This window comes from Mustela lutreola, chromosome X (genome assembly GCF_030435805.1).
Source record: "Mustela lutreola isolate mMusLut2 chromosome X, mMusLut2.pri, whole genome shotgun sequence".
NCBI classification, from domain to species: Eukaryota; Metazoa; Chordata; class Mammalia; order Carnivora; family Mustelidae; genus Mustela; species Mustela lutreola.
This window is the reverse complement of record NC_081308.1, coordinates 21480043-21501422: the sequence shown is the minus strand read 5'-3', so window position 1 is coordinate 21501422 and position 21380 is coordinate 21480043. Positions and strand designations below refer to the sequence as shown.

At 42.0% G+C, this 21380-nt stretch overlaps 1 long non-coding RNA gene across 1 annotated transcript in view; it reads left to right on the top strand.

The window, feature by feature from the left end:
• Window positions 1-21380, top strand: part of LOC131821634 (uncharacterized) — a 23660-nt gene extending 2280 nt beyond the window's left edge. The window contains exons 4-7 of the long non-coding RNA XR_009349953.1: window positions 6478-6598; window positions 7610-9111; window positions 11120-11306; window positions 20696-21380. This is a non-coding gene — a long non-coding RNA (uncharacterized LOC131821634). The remainder of the gene's footprint in view (window positions 1-6477; window positions 6599-7609; window positions 9112-11119; window positions 11307-20695) is intronic.

Here is a 21380-nt window from a genome sequence, read left to right as displayed (position 1 = left end):
CTTATTTTCTCATTCTTGTGCATGGCTGTGCCCTGCTATGCATTCATGTCCCAGTTTGTGGGACTATAATTCTGCTTTTGCAAACTTTATTGGGAATGCTTCTAATATTTCACATTTTACTCATGATTTTACAACATGGAAATTCCATTGAAGAAGTTTACTAAAAGTTATTATCATGAAATGGTGCAGAATTTCTGTCAAAAGTTCTTTCTTTACCCCTGCACATTGTCAGATGCTTCTCCCCCTCTTCGTGTAGTGAATTCTGATTCATGTTTTCTAACATGATACCGTCTTTGCATTCCTTGGACTTCCGTCTTTATTGGCCACTGTATTGCATATGCTGTGAAGTTGTTTATGTGATTTGTCTCAGTAGGAGTGAGCCCAGGTCAAGTGCTATTTTTTTCAGGATATCCTTATTTGGTCTTTGTATCAAAAACAGCTAAGGCATTAGAGCAGGCAAGTCATTTCCCCTTTTTGTATAGTTTGACAGAGTTTATATAGAAGTTTTATTCGTTTCTCCTTCACCGTTTGGTGTAAGGAGACTTCACATTTGGCTGGTCCGGGAACATTTTGAGGGTTCCTTGTGTTTTACCTACAGTTTTAGTTTATATGGTTAACATAAGTTTTCTATTTATGTATGAACCGATTTAACCATTTCTCTTTTGCTGAAAAATAGTCCATTTCTCTTGGATTTTTAAATTTAAAGGCATGCTATTTAAAAGAAAATCACATTATCACTGAAATTCTCAAACGTGCAGAGAACGGAATATTGAACCCCATGTACCTGGTTCTCAGCATCAACAAGTCTCAGCAGTAACAGGAAGAAGCTTAATCGGATTAAAGTTTGTTTGTTTGTTTAGTGGTAACACTTCTCCAGAGGGCCGCTGTGCACATCCATTAGGAAGTACATAATGTCTGTGATCCCTTTATGGTGATGTTAGCAGTCATTGAGGAGCATCACCCTCATCCGTTAATCCATCAGGGGCTGCCCAATGGTAGTTCTGTCTTTCCTTTTTCTCTGTTAGCTAAAATAACTCTCTAGGTAGAATCTTTTCCTTATCTACCTTTTGTTATCCTGACATCACGGTAAAAGTATTTAGAGTGTTAATTACAGCCTGTAAATCTCCTCTACACACACACTTGGTAGAATTTTATTTACTATCATTTGTTTCTGCTTCTTTCTTTTGTAACTGGTAAGACCTACAGAAGGTGCTACAGAAATATTTGTAAAGAACTGGCTTTCGTTAGTTGACTCTGCTGTCATCTGCGTCATCATTTCTGCATTCGTCTTCATTATTTCTGCCTTCTAATTATCTGGATGTAATGTGCTGCTGTTTCAATAACTCTTGAATCATTTGGAGGCTTTAAATATTTTTCTGGTAAATCTGTTTAGTGCTATCATACCCAAGTAGCATTTGGGCTCTTTCCCACAGCTAACAGTATAGACCTTTATGTGTAATACTTGAAATTTTTTTAAGTTGAGTAAGTCTCTCCATTATACTCCTGAAATTTTTTAGTATGCATATATACACACACATATGTGATCGATTGAAGTTTTTCCTAGGAATGAAAGGAGGATTTCAAATTTAAAAAAAAATCAATAATAGTGTTTTATAAAATTTACCACTCATTCATGATTAAGAAAATGTATGTTACAAGTAAAGGATACCTACAGAAACCACAAATAAGGATAATCTGTTATATCAATAAAAGTATTTGTAGAAGTTCTTGAGTAAGAGATCAGGATAAAAACATGCACTTTAATTCTGCAGCAACAAGATGTTTGATCATGAAATTAAGGAACAATAGCTTGTAAAGTACCATAACAAATACTGGCATCTAATATATGTATTTATATATAAAATACATAATAAAAATGAAATATATACAACTGCTATATCAACAAACTAATGAAAACCTGAATAAAGAGGATTATCCTGTTCATGGAAAGAAGTACTTAATATTGTAAACATGTTAATTCTGCCCAAATGTAATCTACAGGGTAGATTAATACCCAGTCTCCCCAAAAGAAACTACATAGCTTTTGTATATGAAGTCTGACAAGCTGATTCTGAGCTTTAAATTTACTTACAAATTACCAAATATAATCAAAGAGCTCTTAATAAAGAAAAATAGGAGGACTTACTCTACTAGACATTAAGAATCATTTTTTAGAAACCGTAGTAATTAAAAATGTGTGCTATGTGTCAGTATAAACAAAGAAACCAATAGAACTGAATAGAGTGTCCCACAACACCCACTTATATGTGAACTTCTGATTATTAAAACTGTCATTGTTGAGAAGTAGAGAAAGAACAGATTTTTTTTTTTTTTTTTTTTTTTTTTAAACTAAGGACACTGGAGCAACTAGAAATCCAAACTGAAAAAGAATACCACTATAACACTTCCCTCATGCTAGACACAAAATTCAGTTCTGGAAGGGATTAAAAACACTTTCCATTATTTATATTATGACAGCTTTCAGTATTACGTCACAGGTGAGAAGAGCAAAAAGATCGTATAGTCTGTCAACTAGAAGGACACCAGCATGGGTCAGGTAAAACATTTGGATGGAAAGAGATGAAAGAACTTGGGGACATCAGTCACTTGAGTAACAGAAGGAATGGAGATGATGTGAGCTGGAGAGGAAGAGAAGACATGGCAGCTTGTTCAGCCCCCTTGTCCCCTGCTTATCTGGCCTGGTTACCATTATGGGCCTTCACTTTCAAAGAGGAGTGCTTATGTACTTAGTGCCAGCTTGGGAGAAAGCTCCCTGGGCTGGTGATCCATCCATCCTATCCTCCCCTGCCCTAGTCCCTGACTGACGTGTCCATCTCTGGACCTTAAGAAAGCATAACCTGGACCCTAGTGTTATAGACAGTAGTAGTAGTAGTAGTAGTAGTAGTAGTAGTAGTAGTGCTAGTACTAGTAGTAGTAGTAGTAGTAGTAGTAGTAGTAGTAACCAGGGGTGTAGGACTGACTACAGATACACTAAAGAGAACCAAGAAGGCATTTGGAATTTAGAGAAGGTTCCAGCTCTTGCAGATGGGATGGGAGAAGTGTCCCACCTCCTCCTCCAGCAGAATGAGTACTCCTGCTATGGGGTGAGAACACTGGGAGCCGGGGACTCTCCACCTCCCCTCTGCACCTTTTTTTAATACTTTACCTTTTTTTAAAATTTGAGTTTAGTTGTCACATAATGTCACATTAGATTCAAGTGTACAGCTTAGTGATTTGACAAGTTTATGTATTATGCTATGTTTGCCACAAGTGTGGCTGCTGTCTGTCCTATTAATAGTACAGTGTCACTGACTTTATTTCTTATGCTGTGCCTTTTTCCTCCATGATTTATTCATTTCACAACTGGAATCCCATAGCTCCCCGTCACCAATTTTGCCCAACCCCCATCCCCTTCCCCTCTGGCAACTATCAGTTTGTTCTCTATATTTATAGGTCTGATACCGCTTTTCCTTTGTTCTTTTGGGGTTTTGTTTTGTTTGGTTGGGGTTTTTTGTTTTGTTTGCTTTGTTTTCATTTGGTTTTGGTTTAGGTTCTACTTAGGAGTGGAATCATATGGTATTTGCTTTCTCAGTCTGACTTATTTCACTAGCATAATGTCCTCTAGGTTGATCTCTGTTGTCTCAAATGACAGAAGCTTATCCTTTTTTATGGCTAAGTAATGTGTGTGTGTGTGTGTGTGTAAAACATTTTCCTTATCCATCTATCTTTTGATGGACACTTAGGTTGCTTCCATACCTTGGCCATTATAAATAATGTAGTTAACATAGGGGTGCGTATATCTTTTGGAATTAGTGTTTTTGTTTACTTTGGATAAATACCCAATAGAACTATTGGACCCTGTGGTATTTCTGTTTTTAATGTTTTGAGGAATTCTGTACTGTTTTTCAGAGTTGCTGTACCCATTTATGTTCCCACCAACAGCACATAGATGGCTCCTTTTTCTCCACGTCATTGTCAACGCTTGTTATTTCTTGTCATTTTGATGATAGCCATTCTAACAGGTGTAAGGTGATACCTTGTTGTGGTTTTGATTTGCGTTTCCCTGACGATTAATGATGTTGAGCATGTTTTCATGTACCTGTTGGCCATCTGGATGTCTGCTTTGGCAAAATGTCTATTTAGGTCTTCTTTGGCCTCTCACCTTTTTTTACACCTGTGGAGTTGTCCCGTAGATTCTATTTATCTGGTCTCATGGGGAGACCCACAGTAGGGTTCAGAGTACTTTGGGAGCAAGGAGGACTTCTCTTCTCCTCGTTGTCATCAGGGCTACTCTGAGCAGAGGGAGGTCAGGAAGCAGGGAGTGGCCATGATTCCATAGTGGGCAGATGGCGTTGACTGAGTTCACTGTGAGTACCTCCTCCTCCAGCAAGCGAACTACCACTTGTGTCTGGAGGTGTGTGAATGGGGACTCTCCACAGTCTAAATGGTCTCTGGAATTCTAGTGAGAAAGACTTAATTCTACCAGTCTGTCCTTCAGTGTGGAAAGAGTCATCCAGAAGTTAAGTGCAGAGGATCTGACGTAGGGGAGAAATGGAGGAAGATAGTGCTGCTTTGGTTTTCTCATTGATATGATCAGGGGCAGCTCTCAGCCCAGAACAAGGCCTGCCTTTACCTTGGATCTACATTATTCCTTCCAGGTACCCTCCCTCAACCTTGACAGAGTGAACAGTTTCTCCATACTTACTTACTCAAATGTTTCATGAACCTATTTTTTTTTAAAAGATTTATTTATTTATTTGACAGAGAGAGATTACAAGTAGGCAGAGAGGCAGGCAGAGAGAGAGAGGAGGAAGCAGGCTCCCTGCTGAGCAGAGAGCCCGACGCGGGGCTCGATCCCAGGACCCTGAGATCATGACCCGAGCCGAAGGCAGCGGCTTAACCACTGAGCCACCCAGGCGCCCCTCATGAACCTATTTTTACCTGTCATCAGGTAACTACTTTAGGCTTAAAACCTTGGTATACAAGGGATGAAGACTGAAAGAAAGAGTTAACATCCAAGTAAATATGGTTAGCTCCTTTTGTCTTCATTTTCTTTTTCTTTTCTTTTCTTTTTTTTTTTTTAAAGATTTTATTTGCCAGAGAGAGAGAGAGAGAGAGAGAGAGAGAGAAAGAACACAAGCAGGGGGAGTGACAGGCAGAGGGAGAAGCAGACTCCCTATTGAGCAAGGAGCCTCAAGTAGGACTCAATCCCAGAACCCTGCGATCATGACCTGAGCTGAAGGCACATGCTTAACCGACCAAGCCACACAGGTGTCCCTTGTCTTCATTTTGTACTGCTGCTGCATAGCAAATCAGCACCAACTTAGCAGGATAAACACAACTTTATCATCTCACAGTTTCTGGGGTAAGATGTCCAGGTAAAAGTTGACTTTGGTCTCTGCTTTAGAGTATTACCTAGCGGCATCTAGGGTGTCATGTGAGCTGTGTGGTCAGCTGAAGGCTAAACTAGAAATAAATCTGAGCTCCCTCACATTGTGCGCAGTGGTGCTCAGAAGCTGATGTGGTTTTGTTGTTCTGGTGGTTGTTGTCGGCTGTTGGCTAAAGGCTAGGCTGCAGTTCCACGACATGAGACCCAACCCATATGGGCCCTCTCCACAGGCACTTGACAGTATCACAGGCTTTTTCTTCAGGGTCCCCCGCATAGCAAGAGCATTTATGTTAACAAAATGGAGTGTTATATAATATCGAGAGTTAGGGGAGTCCCATACCCCTTTAGGGCCTAAGGGCAAATAAAAGTTTAAAATAAGAAAAAAGTACAAATATTGAATCATGTACACCTGAAACTAATAAAATATGATATGTCAATTACAGCCCAGTAAAAAAAAAAGAAAAGAAAAGAAAAAATTCAGTTCTTCCTCATGCAGATCAAGAAATGAGACTCCTTGTAGAGCATTTATTTTAACAAACTTGTAAATACTTTCTCTGCCCCTCTGAGATCTTTGTTACTCTTAAGAGCTGATTACACTTCTTGCCAGTTTGCAGCCTAGGAATTTTTTCTGAAGTAACTGGGAGTCAGGCCCTTGAAATGTGAACATTAAGTAAAATAGCACCCCTGTCTCCCAGTCTCCATGAAAGTTTCACTTCAGCACCTGTCTCCCAGTTGTAAAAAACTGTCTCTTGTCACCAAGAAATGAGAAGTTGTTTTTCTTTTTTCCATTTATTTGGATAAAGGCAATGAACTAACAAAGATGCTCTCCCCCGCCCCAAATTACCAGGCGATTTTTGGATGAACGATGTGTAGTAAATGGTGTTGTCAAGTCCTCTTACTTGAGGAATAGTTAACTATTAGCTTAAGATCATGGATGTAATGGTTTGTATCTATTTGGCTACCATAAAAGGGGGAGATAGCTTTCTGTCTTATTCCTCTCTTTGGCAATGTGATGGGTGTCACATTCTGGTTCAGTTATTATTAAAAAATAAAACTGTTTTCTCTCTTTTCTGTGTTTTGTGGAAAAGCATTTCTGAGTTGGCAGGAGATTCTGATTCCAGTGAATACCCCAGCAAATTTGGCAATGAGAGTAAAACTTCTGGAAGTTCCTGAATCACGTAAGAGGTTCTGTGGACACATAATAGTCAGGTAAGAGACTTTAACTTATAAAGTCTCCCTTCTGGCTCTCCGCTCTTTTGGAATACTTGTCAGAAAAACCAACCTCTCTGAATTCGAGATTTTTCTCTTAATTAAGCATGAGACTGTGGGCTCTAAAATCCCATTAGGATCACCATTAGCTTTGATTATAGAAAAATATGGGAAGCTGGAATTATTACCTACAGTTCTTTGTCTTTAATATGTCCTCTCTCTGTCACATTAGGAATCGCATACCTCGAAGAATCTTGTCTTGCAGTGGCCTGAGGACACTTCTTTTAATTTGTATAAATTAACGTATTTGCAGGAGTTCTCAAAAGGGCCTCATCTCAACCAAACGAGTTACTGGAATGTATGGGATTCATATCATTCATATAGGAAAGTTCAATATGACTTGGATAGCCAGAAGGAAAAACGGGGGGGGGGGGGGGGGGGAGAGGAAGTAAAGGAATTAAAGGCCCTTTTCTCAGCTATCCCTACTCTCTGCTTCCCTGCTTCTCTTTATTTTTCTCCACATTAAATCAAGTCCTGGAAGGAAGGAGGCAGTGATCTTCTAGCTGTATTGTTGCCTTCCTTTGCGGATCTCCCTGCACAGAGGAATGAAGGCATAACTTTGTTAACTGCTAATGAATAACCTGCCCTGTTTGAGGACATAGGTTTGGGCAAGTCATGCTCTAGCCTGGGTCCCCTTTATATCTTAGCCAAGATTCGACCTACAAGATTCCCATGTCATCCACACACCCAGTAGCTAGGAAAGAAGTATGATAAACATAATTATAAAATAACAGAATTTGAATAAAAGGTGATGCACTCACAATAAAGGCAACAGGATGAAGAGTAGTTGAACTAGTCACTTGGGACAAAGCAAACAAAAAAAGGTGTTAAGCTGCTAAATGTCAGTATGGGTAGGTTAACCAAAAGATCCTAGAACTTATATTTTTCTGACTTCAATATGAGGAAAACCAGCCCTTCGTACCGGGACCACCAGCAATTTTTTTTTTTCAGGTGGGGCAGCCCCTTTACTGACCAGACATATAGTGGCTGCGAGCAGCGGGGAAGCTGGGCTACGAGCTGAGGTAATAGGCTTCCCTCACCCCAGGCCCCCTGGTCTGAGAGGTAGGGCTTGGAACAAATCTGTTTCTTAGGAGGACAGACCAAGTGTCACCGCATTCACTTTGACTCAACCATCCCCCATTCCCCTCTCCTTTAAAATCCTCAGTTTGATTCCCGGAGTCCAGAATCTCTCATGATCCGTCTCCCCCTCTGATTCTGCCCCCCTTCATTTTTCGCTTCCTTCTCCTAATGTCCTCCATGCTGTTCCTTATGTTCCACGAATAAGTGAAACCATATGGTAAGTATCTTTCTGTTTGACTTACTTCACCTAACATGATCTCCTCCAGCTCCAACCATGTTGATGCTGATAGGCATCTCTTAATCAGATTTTGAAACTAGATAATGGCCATGGGTGTCTGTGTCTCACATGTGAGAAAGTTATTTGGGGAGATGGAGCAGTTACTGAAGGGCCTAAGCCATTGTGCAGATGTTACTCACATGACTAAGGGAAACTCAGGAGAAACACAACTCTTAGTTAAAAATTTAGATTACCAGGCTCTAGAGTTGGGTAATATTTTATAAGGAATTATACAGTAGTACTCAGATAACTTAGGCAATAAAGCATCACAACAATTTGTAAAATTAGTATATGATAGAGAAGTTTTGCATGTTGATAATCAAGAATTTGCTTTAACCGTCCACTATTAGTATGATATACTTAAAGGTTTTTCCCCCAAGGCAAATAATGTACTGAACTTATCCTACTTTATTTTTGGAATTGCTTTGCCTTATAATTTACTATGGACTTACTGGCTATATAGATGGCTGCGGTTTGCCCAGAGAAAGATAGCAGTGGCAATGGAGAGAATTCGTAAAACCGTACTGTTACTATTTTGTAGTAACAAAGGTAGGGTATCATAAGGATAAAAGAGTTAAAAATAAAAAAGTTTTATTCTTCTGGTGCCACTAAATGGCGGGGTGGGGGGGGAGTCTCATCACCCTCACCTTTTTAAAAAGCATTTACTTTAAAAAGATGTAAATAGAAAACCTTTCTCTTGGAAAAGCTGAAGAAACTTCTCAACAATTTTACGTCCCAGGAATGTTTTCGTTCGGATAAAGCTATCACAGAGGACCACCCCAGTGAGCATGCGCAGTTAGGAAGAAATAGGTGTGACAAATGGACACATGACATCCTCTTCCTGGCAGACTAGTTCTCTTTCCTCTTGAGAAAATGTACAGAATGTGTTGTATCAGCTTGGTGACATAGAAGAGGAACGTTTCTTTTCGACTTTGCTTTTGCTTACTGAGCCATAAAACTTTGTTCTTTCCTCCATGATCATGGTGAATACTGTCCGAGCCCCGTGACCCGGGACAGCAGTGAACGTCAGGAAGTCCACCTCCTTTGAATTCCAGGAAACAGCTCACCTCAAAGGTCCATTCTCCGTATGAGTTAGGTAAGACATGTAGCTGCTCGTTTGTTTACCTATGACAGGGCCAGACACAGATTCTCAAAAATCCCATTCTTGGCCTCATAAAATGGTTAACCCAGCTGCTTGGTAGCCCAACTTTGGTTAGGCTTCTCTTCCTCCTCCAGGCCTGCCCTCAGGTGAGCCAACACACAACCCCTCTTGAGAACAGACTGGCCTCAGGGCGAAACGTTCTCTGATCTTATGTCCAATCACACTATCCTTTATCCTGCTTCTATACATACACAGCTTTGTGTATCCTCTCTCCAAATGGAAAACTCTTTTTGCCTCACGGAGGCTTGATATCCATGCAGATCGTAGGGACATAGATTCTCCCTAATGCAATAGTTCCCTTTCTATCTTTGCAGGTATCCCTTATGAAGGAAGGGATCTCTTATAATCTCTCCTTACTAAGGAGATCTCTTATGATCTCTCCTTACTAAGTTCGATTTGTTTTTTGTTGTACATATATTTTGTGGAGACGAATTTTTGAGTCAGCATGATAGTCTGCTTCTCATTATTTCCCCAACACATATAATGTAATCATGCAGCTGACATCTCTCATCACTGTCTCTGGAATGTATGGTTAGAAGCAAGTCACAGGCCCTACCTAAACTTAAGGATAGGAGTACACAAAGGGGCCATCACCAGGAGGTGGGGATCATAGGAATCCCATGAGATTCTGTCTGCCACTGTCCACCTTCCAGGCCATAGTATCTCATGTTCCTACTTTATGTAAAATTCATTCACCTTCTCCCCAAATCCCAAAACATCTTATCCCACTACAAATCAGCTCAAAATCCAAGTCCCATCATCTAAATCTCTAAGTCTAGCTGCAGATGATGAGGCTCTTGGGAGGAAATTTATTAAGCATACCACTGGGGAAGAATGAGTCTCTATTTGTAGACCTGTGAAGCAAGAAGGTAGTTCATCTGTCCTAACACATCCAATGTATAATGGCAGGAGAGGAGTAGGATCCTGTCTATAGACACTGTTGTTTAGAAATAGGCACATGAGAAGTATGAAAGTCAGTGGACAGTAGCACTTCTGAAATACCATTGAGCAACTATTGTCAGTTCCTGGAGTAGAATTCAAAGCCCAAGATTAATTCCCCAGGCTCTCACCTCCATCTTGGGGTTCTTGTATCCATTCTCTGAGTCATCCTCATTTTTTATTTTTCTAACTAATCTCTACATCCAACATGGATCATGACCCCAAGATCAAGAGGCACAAACTCTACCAACTGAACCAGCCAGGTGCCCCACACCTTTCCTTTCTTTTGTTTATGGAAGATAGCATATATTTGGAGTTAAGAAGGTAAAACAAATACTTCGCAAACCGTCATCAAATGCACAGACACAGGTACTTATAACACCTACCTTGCCTCTCCCCCTGGAAACTTCCTAGGTTATCCAGGATTCACAAGTAACTATGAAGGGCCATCCTGCAGCCTACGCTTTGGTCTCTCCATCTGAGCATCTCCCACATACCTCACCCTTACCTTACCTCACCTTACCTCACCCGCCACATAGCTAAGCTTAAAACTTTCTTTCCACTGAAAAACTGATTTCCCAAATGTCCAAATGGGCACTTACCTACTCTCAGCTGGACGTACAAATCTTCCATCCTTCTTATAGTACCCTGATACCTCATAGTTTCCAGCTGCTCCTAGACAAAAAATCCATAGCATCCTCAAGAATATCTTCCATGAGAGCACATGTTCAGCTAATGTTCAGAAAATAAGTGAACCAATGAACATGTTATCTAATTTAAGTTTTATTTTCTCCTGCATTCTTAGATAAGTTTAGCAAATTCACATATGTATCTTAATTTTAGAGAGTGACTGACTGAAAGTATTAGGAAAGCAATGAGTCAACTGTCTTTGAAACACCTACTCAGTGCAGTGATACCCTGTTCCATATCACAAAATCAGAGGGAAGTGTTGCCAAATTTCTTTTGAAACTACATATCTCCTACTCTTAAATGCGACACACAGAAATAAGAGTGCTCTGGTCCAAGAAGGTGATGGAGGAAGACGCTGAAGTCCCCTCCTCCATGGAGATACCAAATCTACACCTATTTATAGAACAATTCCTTCTGGAGCCGAACTAAGTGCTGACTGAACACCTTCTGCGGAACGGAAGACAGGCCATGAAGAGAGTGGCAAGAGAGATGAAAAGAAGGTACTCTATTGTTTGTGTGTGGGAAGGGAAGGGACTGTGTGTGTGTCTGTGGTAAAGGGAAGGGACAGCATGCAAGTATAGCATAACGTAGAAGCTGGGTGTGGACAAGGGAAGGCGTAGTATCATGTTCGCATAGAGAAGGGAAGGGAAAGGCAAACATAATGTTTCTGTGATGGGGAGGGGAGAAGGGAAGAAAAGGGACAGTGGAGTGTGAACGAGCAGAAAAAGAAGGGAAGGGCTAATGAAGTATCTTGTGTGTATGTGTGTGGTTAGAAGAATGGAGGGACGTGAATAAATAGCGTAGTGTGTGTGTTTGGAAAAGGGATGGTGTAGAATGTTTGCACAGAGAAAGGGGAGGAATGGAATTGCATGTGTTTGTACAGATGAGGAAATGAAAGAAAAGGGAGAATATAGTGTGTGGGGGGTAACAGAAAGTGCAGGGATAGGGCAGTGTGTGTATATTTGGAAAAGAGATTAAATAGCATAGAATATGGGTATTGGGAAGAAAAGTGATAAGGTAGAGTATGTTTGTAGAACAGGAAAGCAAAGTAGGGAAGTGAACAGAGTAGTGTAAAAAAGGGATCGTGTAGTATGTTTGCACAGGGAAGGAATAGTGTATTCTGTGTGTGGTTGAGGAAAGGGAAGAAAAGGGAGAATATAGTGTATGTGTAGAGAAGAAAAGGGTAGGAATAGGGTAGTGTGTGTCTATAGGGGAAAGGGAGGAAATAGTGTAGAATTTCTGTTTAGAGAAGAAAATGCACAGGGTTGTAGGTGTTTGAAAAACAAGAAAGCAAAGGAGGGAAATGAATAGAGTAGTGTGTGTTCACAGAAGGGATAGTGTAAAATGTTTGCACAAAGAAGGAAGTGGAAGGTATAGTGTATTGTGTGTTTCTGTGGTTGACGAAAGGGAAGCAAAGGGAGAATATAGTGTCTTTGTGGAGAAGGAAATGGTATGGTATATGTATGTGTATGTGTATATTTGGAGAAGGGAGGAAATACTGTAGAATTTGTGTTTAGGGAAGAGAACGGATCGGGTGGTGTGTGTCTGTAGAACAGGGAAGCACAGGAGGGAGTAAGTATACTGTGTATGTTTGGAGAAGTGATAGTGTAGAATGTACAGGGAAGAAAAGGGAAGGGATAGTGAATTGTATGTGTTGGCGTGGTTGAGGAGAGGGAAGAACAGAGAAAATACTGTGTGTGTGGAGATGGAAAGGGTAGGGACAGTGTCGAGTGTTTATATTTGGAGAGGGAAGACATAGTGTAGAATTTGTGTATAAGGAGGAGAATGGATAGGCTGGTGTGTGTTTGCAGAACAGGGAGCAAAAGAGTCATGTTAAGAGGGTTGTGTGTGTGTTTGCAGATGAGATAGTGTGGCATGTTTGCAGAGAGAAGGAAGGAAGGGGGGAAGGAATAGTGTAGTGTGTGTTTGGGGTTTGGTTGAGGAAAATGTAGAAAATGAAGAATATAAGGTATTTGGAGAAGGAAAATGTAGGCATAGGTAGTGTGTGTGCATATGGAGAAGGGAGGAAATGGTCTCGAATATGTGTATAGGGAAGAGAATCGATCAGGTGGTGTGTGTTTGTGGATCAGGGAAACCAAGCAGCGTCATGGACAGCGTAGTAGTGTTTGTGAGGATGAGAAAGGGGAAGGAACGGGAAAAGACAGTGCAAGTGTGGGGCAAAGGAAAGGGAAAGGAGAGTGTCCTGTGTGCATATTTGGAGAAGGAAGAAAATAGGGTATTCCTTCCTTGTATAAGGAAGATAATTGGCAGGGAGGTGTGTTTCTCTGGGAGGGAAGCAAAGGAGGGACGTGAACAGTGTAGTTGTGTGGTTGAGGAAAGGGAAGAAAAAGGAGCATACAGTGTGTGCAGAGAGGGAAAAAGTAGGGATAGGCTAGTGACTACCCTTGGAGAACGGAGGAAATACTGTAGAATTTGTATATAGGGAAGAGAATGGATAGGGTCATGTGTATTTGTAGAACAGGGAAGCAAACGAGGGACTTGAAAAGAGTGGTGTGTGTTGGAGAAGGGATAGTGGAGAATGTTTACACAGAGAAGGAATGGGAAGGAAAAGTGTATTCTGTGTGGTTATGTGTTTGCGGAAAGGGAAGAAAAGGTAGATAGTGTCTGTGTGCAGAAGGAAAGGGTAGGGATATGGTAGTGTGTATACAATTGGAGAATGGAGGAAATAGTGTAGAATTATCTATAGGAAAGAGAATGGATAGGGTGGCGTGTGTCCAGAACAGGGAATCAAAGGAAGGGATATGAATCGAGTACTCTGTGATTTGCAGACACGACAGTGTGGTTGAGGAAAGGGAAGGGTAGTGTGTGCACTAATGTACTAGTGTAAAAGGATAGGTTAGTGCATGTATATTTGGAAAACGGAGGAAATAGTATAGAATATATTTGTAAGGCAGAGAATGGATAGTGTTTGTAGAACAGGGAAGCAGTGTTGGGACATGAAAAGAGTAGTGTGTGTGCTAGTGCCTCTAAGGAAAGCGATGAAAGGGGAGGATATATTCTGTGTTGTAGAAGGAAAGGGTCATGTTAGGGTATTGCGTGTCTATTGGGAGAAGGGAGGAAATCATGTAGATTTTGTGTTTATGGAAGAGAAAGGATGGGCTGGAGTGCGTATGTAGAATAGGGCACCAAAGGAGGGAACGTGAATAGTAAATTACATATTTTTGTGGATAGGGACAAAGGGAAGAAAAGGAGGAAAGTAATGTGTTTGGAGAAGAAAAATGTAGACATAGGCTAGTGTGCATACATTTGGACAAGGTAGGATATAGTCTAAAATTTGTATATACAAAAGAGAATAGATCGGGTGGTGTGTGTTTGTAGATCAGGGAAGCCAAGCAGGATCGTGAATACTGTACCCACACTACCTATGCCTCCATTTTCCTTGGAAATGGAAAGGAAAGGAAAGCGAAAGGATATGATATTGTGTGCATATTTGGAGAAGGGAGAAAATAGGGTAGAATTTGTGCATAGGGAAGGGAAATGACAGGGTGGTGTGTTTCTACGATAAGGAAGAAAAGGAGGGACGTGAATAGTGTAGTTGTGTGTTTGTGTGTTGAGGAAGGGCAAGAAAAAAGGAGACTATAGTGTTTTCAGAGAAGGAGAATAGAGGCATAGATAGTGTGTGTCCATTTAGAAAAGGGAGTAATAGTCTTGAATTTGTTTGTAGGGAAGAGAACGGATCGGGTGGTATGTGTTTGTAGAATAGAGAAGCAAAGCAGGGTCCTGAATAATGTCGTAGAGTGTTTGTGAGATTGAGGAAAGGGAAGAAAAGGGAGAAGACACTGCAAGTGTGTGTGGCAAACGCATGGGAAAGGAGAGTGTCGTGTGTGCATATTCGGAGAAGGAAGAAAATGGGGTAGAATTTGTGTATACGGAAGAGAATTGACAGGTTGTATGTTTCCAAGAGAGGGAATCAAACAAGGGATGTGAATTGTGTAGTTGTGTGTTTGTGTGGTTGAGGAAGGGGAAGAAAAAGGAGCATACAGTGTTTGTGGAGAAGGACAGTGGATGCATAGGTACTGTGTGTCCATTTGGAAAAGGGATGAAATAGTCTAGAATTTGTAGGGAAGAGAATGGATCGGGTGGTGAGTGTTCTTAGATAAGAGAAGCCAGCAGGGTCGTGTATAGTGTAGTAGAGTGTTTTAGAGGATGAGGAAAGGGAAGAAAAGGGAGAAGACAATGCAAGTGTGTGGCAGAGGAAAGCAAAGGAACAGTCGATGTGTGCATATTTGGAGAAGGGAGAAAATAGGGTAGCATTTATGTATAGGGAAGAAAATTGGCAAGGAGGTATGATTCTATGAGATGGAAGCAAGCGAGGGATGTGAATAGTGTAGTTTTGTGTTTGTGAGGGTGAGAAGGGGAAGAAATAGAGTACAGTGTTTTTGGAGAAGGACAGTGGAGGCACAGGTACTATGTGTCCATTTGGAAAAGGAAAGATATAGTCTCAAATTTGTGTATAGGAAAGAAATTCGTTCGCATGGTGTGTATTTGTAGATCTTGAAAATTAGGTAGGGTCGTGAATGGTATCGTAGAGTATTTGTGAGGATGAGGAAGGGGAAGAAAAGGGAGAAGACAGTGTACTTGTGTGGCAAAGAAATGGGAAAGGAGAGTGTCGTCTGTGCATATTCAGAGAAGGAAGAAAATGGGGTAGAATTAGTATATAGGGAACAGCATTGAGATGATGTGTGTTTCCAAGAGAGAGAATGAAATGAGGGATGTGAATTATGTAGTTGTGTGTTTGTGTGGTTAAGGAAGGGGAAGAAAAAGGAGAGTATACTGTTCTTGGAGACGGAAATTGAAGGCATAGGTAGTGTGTGTGCATATGGAAAAGGGAGGAAGTGGTCTCGAACTTGTGTATATGGAAGGGAATAGATCGGGTCATGTGTGTGTGTAGATCAGAGAAGCCAAGCAGGGTCGTGAATTGTGTAGTAGAGTGTTTGTGAGGATGAGACAAGGGAAGAAAAGGGAGAAGACAGTGCATTTGTGTGACAAAGGAAAGGCAAAGGATAGAGTCGTGCGTGCATATTTGGAGAAGGAAGAAAGTGGCCTAGAATTTTTGTGTAGGGAACAGAATTGACAGGTTGTGTGTTTCTAGGAGAGTGAAGGTAATGGAGGGACGTGAATAGTGTAGTTCGTTTGTGTGGTTGACGAAGGGGAAGAAAAAAAAGAGTATCATGTTTTTGGAAAAGCTGATGAGAGGTATATGTAGTGTAGATACATTTGGAGAAGGGAGGAAATAGGCTCGAATTTGTGTCTAGGGAAGAGAATGGATCGTCTGCTGTGTGCCTGTAGATCAGAGAAGCCAAAGAGGTCTTGTTAGTGTAGGAGAGCGTTTGTAAGGATGAGGAAAGGGCAGAAAAGGGAGAAGACAGTGCAAGTGTGTGGAATATGAAAAGGAAAGGAAAGAGTCGTCTGTGCATATTTGCAGAAAGGAGAAAATAGGGTAGAGGTTGCATATAGGGAAGAGAATTGGCAGGGTGGTGTGTTTGTACAACAGGGAAGACCAGGAGGGTCGTGAATAGTATAGTAGTGTGTTTGTACAAATAGGAAAGGGAGAATACAGTGCAAGAGTGTGGCAAAGGCAAGTGAAGGGATTGTGCCAAGTGCGCATATTGGAGCAGGAAGAAAATAGGGTACGATTTGGGTCTAGGGAAGAGAATTGACAGGGTGGTGTGTTTCTATGATGGGAAGCAAATAGGCACGTGAATCGGGTAGTTCTGTATTTATTTGGTTCAGGAAGAGGAAGAAAAAGGAGAGTAAAATGGTTTTGGAGAAGGAAATTGGAGGAATAGGTTGTGTGTGCATTTGGAAGAGGGAGGAAATAGTCCAGAATTTGTGTAGGAAAGAGAATCGATGGCAAGTGGTGTATTTGTAGATCCGGAAAGCCATCCAGGGTCATGAATAGTGTAATGGAGTATTTGTGACGATGAAGAAAGGGAAGATAAGGGAGAAGACAGCACATGTGTGGGGCAAAGGAATGTGAAAGGATAGTGGCAGGTGTGCATATTAGGAGAAGGGAGAAAATAGGGTGGAATTTGTGTATAGGGCAGAGAATTAACAGGGTGCTGTGCTTCTAAGATAGGGAGCAAAGGAAGGGCGTGAATAGTGTAGTTGTGTGCTTGTGTGGTTGAGGAAGGGGAAGAAAAGGGAGAGTATAGTGTTTTGGAGATGGAAATTGGAGGCATAGATAGTGTGTGTCCATTTGGAAAAGGGAGGAAATAGTCTCGAATTAGTGTATAGGGAAGAGAATGGATCGGGTGGTGTGTGTGTGTAGATCAGGGAAGCTAAGCAGGGTCGTAAATAGTGTAGCAGAGTGTTTGTGAGAATGAGGAAAGGGTAGAAAAGGGAAAATACAGTGCAATGTGTGGCAAAGGAATGGGAAAGGAAAGTGTCGTGTGTGCATTTTCCGAGAAAGACGAAAATGGAGTAGAGTTTGGGTATAGGGAACAGAACTGAGAGGTTGTGTGTTTCCAAGAGAGGAATTCAAATTAGGGACGTGAATTGTGTGGTTGTGTGTTTGAGGAAGGGGAAGAAAAAGCCGAGTACAGTGTTTTTGGAGAAGGACATTGGAGGCATAGGTACGTGTGTATCCATTTGGAAAAGTGAGGAAATATTCTAGAATTTGTAGGGTAGAGAATGGATTGGGTGGTGTGTGTTTTTAGATAAGAGAAGCCAAGCAGGGTCGTGTATAGTGTAGTAGAGTGTTTGTGAGTATGGGGAAAGGGAAGAAAAGAGAGAAGACAGTGCTAGTGTGTGGCAGATGAAAGCAAAGGGACAATCCATGTGTGCATACTTGTAGAAGGGAGAAAATAGGGTAGAATTTATGTATAGGGAAGAGATTTGACAGGGTGGTGTGTTTTTTAGTCCGAAGCAACGGCTGGACATGAATTTGCAGTGGTGTGTTTGTGTGGGTCAGGAAGGGGATGAAAAAGCAGACTATACTGTGCTTCCAGAAGGAAAATATAGGCATAGGTAGATGTGTCCATTTGGAATAGGGAGGAAATAGTCTTAAATTTGTTTATAGGGAAGTGAATGAATCGATTTTTATGTGTCTTTAGAATGGGGCAGCAAAAGATGGAGTAAGTGCACTGTGTGTGTTTGGAGACGTGATAGTGTAGAATCTTGGTACAGGGCAGGGATAAGTTTATTGTCCGTGTTTGTGTGGTTGAGGAGGGCGAAGAACAGAGATAATATATTGTGTGTGTGGAGACGGAAAGGGTAGGTCAGGGTTATCTGTGTATAACTGGAGAGGGAAGACATAGTGTATAATTTCTGTATAGGGAAGAGAATGGCGAGGCTGGTGTGTATTTGCAGAACAGGGAGCAAAGGAGTCACGTTAAGAGAGTTGTGTGTGTGTTTGCAGAAACAATAGTGTGGCAGGTTTGCACAGAGAAGGAAGGGGAATGGATAGTGTAGTACGTGTTTTGGTGTGGTTGAGGAAAGGGTAGAAAAAGGAGAGTATGGTGTTTTTGGAGAAAGATATGTACATAGAGGGCAGGAAATAGTCTAGAATTTGTGTATAGGGAAGAACATTGAGTGGGCGGTGTGTCTTTGTAAAACACAGAAGCAAGGGATGGACATGAATGGAGCAGTTTGTGTTCTTGTGTGAAGAAATGGGAGAATATAGTGTGTTTGGAGAAGGAACAATTAGGGATAGGGTACCACGTGTATATTTAGAAGGGAGGAAATTATGTGGAATTTGTGTGTAGGGAAGAGAATGGATAGGGTGGTGTCTGTGTGTAGAACAGGGAAGCAAAGGAGGGATGTGAATAGTCTAGTCTGTGTTTGGAGAAGCCATAGTGTAGAATGTGGAGAATCGTGTGTGTTGGACAGGGAGAGGGTAGCGATGGGGTAGTATGTATCTTCGTGTAGAAAGGAGGAAATGGTTTCTAATCTGTGTATAGGGAAGAGAATTGATAGGGGTGAATGTTTGTGGAACAGGGAAGCAAGGGAGGGTAGTGTGTGCGCTACTGTCTTTGAGGAAAGCAAAGAAAAGGGAGCATATCGTGTGTGTGTGTGTGTAGAAAGAAAGGGTAATGTTAGGGTAGTGTGTGTCTGTTTGGAGAAGGGAAGAAATAGTCTAGAATTTGTGTATAGGGAAGAGAATGGATGGGGTGTGTGTGTTTGTAGAAGGATCGTGTTCAATGTTTGCACAGAGAGGAAGCAGAAGGAATAATGTATGTGTGTTTGTTGAGGAAAGGAAAGAAAACGAAGAATATAGTGTTCTGGAGAAGGAAAGCCTTGGGTTAGGGTACTGTGTGCATATTTGCAGAATAGAGGAAACACTGTAGAATCTGTGCATAGGGAAGAGAATGGATCGGTGGTGTGTGTGAAGTAGGGAAGCAAATGATGGACGTGAATGGAGCAGTTTGTGTTCTTGTGTGAAGAAAGGGAAGACAAGGGAAAATATAGTGTGTCTGGAGAAGGAAAAAGTAGGGATAGGATACTGTGTGCATATTTAGAAGGGAGGAAGTTTTGTAGAATTCGTGGTTAGGGAAGAGAATGGATAGGGCAGTGTGTGTATGTAGAACAGGGAATCACAGGAGGGCAGTGAATGGAGTAGTTTGTGTTCTTGTGTGGCTGAGGGAAGAGAAGAAAATGGAGAATATAGTGTGTGTGTGTGTGTGTGTGTGTGTGGAGATGGAATGGGTAGGGATATGGTAATGTGTGCATATTTGGAGAAGGGAGGAAATAGTGTAGAATTTGTGGCTAGGGAAGTTAATGGATAGGGTGGCGTGTGTTTGTAGAACACGGAAACAAAGGAGGGGAGTGAATGAAGTAGCGTGTATGTTTGGAGAGAGGATCCTGTAGAATGTTGGTACAGAGAAGGAAGGGGAAGGAACAGTGTAGTGCGTGTAGAAAAGGACTGGTGTAGCGTTGTGTGTGTTTGGAGAATGGAAGGGAAATGAAATAACAGTAGGGTGTGGAGAAAAAAATGAGAAGAGCAGTTAGAGTACAGTGTGTGTGGAGGGAAAAAAAGGAAGGTAAAGGAGGGGATGACAGAGAGAGGGGGAGAGGGGGAGAGGGGGTGGGAACGGGGCGGTGTGGGCTGTGGAAGAGGGAAGGGGCCAATGGCAAAGGATTGCGGTGTGTGTGAGAGAGAAGGATGGCAGAGTCAGAAACGGAAGAGGGGGAGGGACAGAACATGGTAGTGTCGAGGAAGAGGGAATGGAAGAGAAAATCAGAAAGCGTAGTGTGTAGGGAGAAGGAAAAGGAAGGGATTCTATTGTGTGTGTGTGGAGGTGGGAAGGAAAGGGAGAGTCCAGTGTAGTGTGTGTACAGAAAACAAAGGGAAGAGAACAAGAGGAGAAGCAATGTGTGTAAGTGCGTAAGGGAAGACAAGGGAGCCTGCCCACCGGTAGATAAAGTGAGGGTGGGAAGGCTGCCGTAGTGAGTGTGTGTGCGGAGGAGGGGGGGGGGTCAACAGGAAGCGGGGGGTAAGGGTGAGAAGAGTGTGGGTAACAAACGGAAAGCACAGCACAGGTGGAGACAGGGAAGGAAGAAGATGGAACTTTCCAGTGTAGTTGCATGTGCACAGAGTAGTAGGGATGAGCAGGAAAGGAAGGGGAAGATGGGCAGGGGTAGTGTAGTGTGGGTGTGGCTGAGAGAAGGGCAGAAATGGGATGGTGCCTTGTGTGTGGTGCAGGGGAAGGAGAAAATGGGCAAAGAGTGTGCAGTTGTGTATGGGGGCGGTGGGGAGGGACTCCCAAGACTGTGGTCTTCAACCACAAACTAAAAAAACTAAAGAAACCAGCCAACCCTTGCGACACATCCCTTTTACTCTCTCTCCCTCACTTCTGAAAGCCTCATCATATTGGTAAGGAAAGGAACTGTGGGCATTCTAAGTGACTTTTCTCAAACCTTTCTCCAGGACTTGACTCCTTCTGGTCTCCGCATGGGCTCTCGGGCCCCATAAGAACTCAGAGCATGGAGGATGTCCATCTGGTGCCTGGTGGTCCTGGGGTACTTTTCCTGCATCAAATGTCTGGTCATGAGCTTCCTGGCCTCCCACAGGTGAAGAGTTTCCTCCCAGCCTACAGCGCCATTATGTTCAGGAATTCTTCAATCTATTCCTCAGCAGAGCGGTAGCCCTTCCTGGTCACGCCCAGGAGAGTCTTCTGGAGACCAGTCTCGGGCAGCTGCTGCCACCATTTAAGCTCCCGTCACTGGTGACAACCAGTTTGCTGACAAGGCCATAGAAATGCTTGGCAGAGTGCATGTCTTTGAACTTAAGGCAAAAGACTACCTGCCAAGTGTTCAGAGGCATTCAGAAGGCCACAAAGAAGAGTTCTTTGTATTCTTTTCAGCATGTCTGCCTTCGTCATGACTGTTCATTTTATATTTGAGCAAGAGGGACTATACCAACAACGTTACCTTCTTGCTGGGAAGGTCTCGGCGTGACTATGCACACCGACATCTACCAGTCATGTGGTCTGCGAGCACGCATCCATGCTCAAGGGTTACTGAAAAGAAATACTGGCCTTACCAATGTGATTTACTGTGATATTTGCTAATTCGAAGCCATACACTAAATTCAAATAATAATAAAGGCTCGT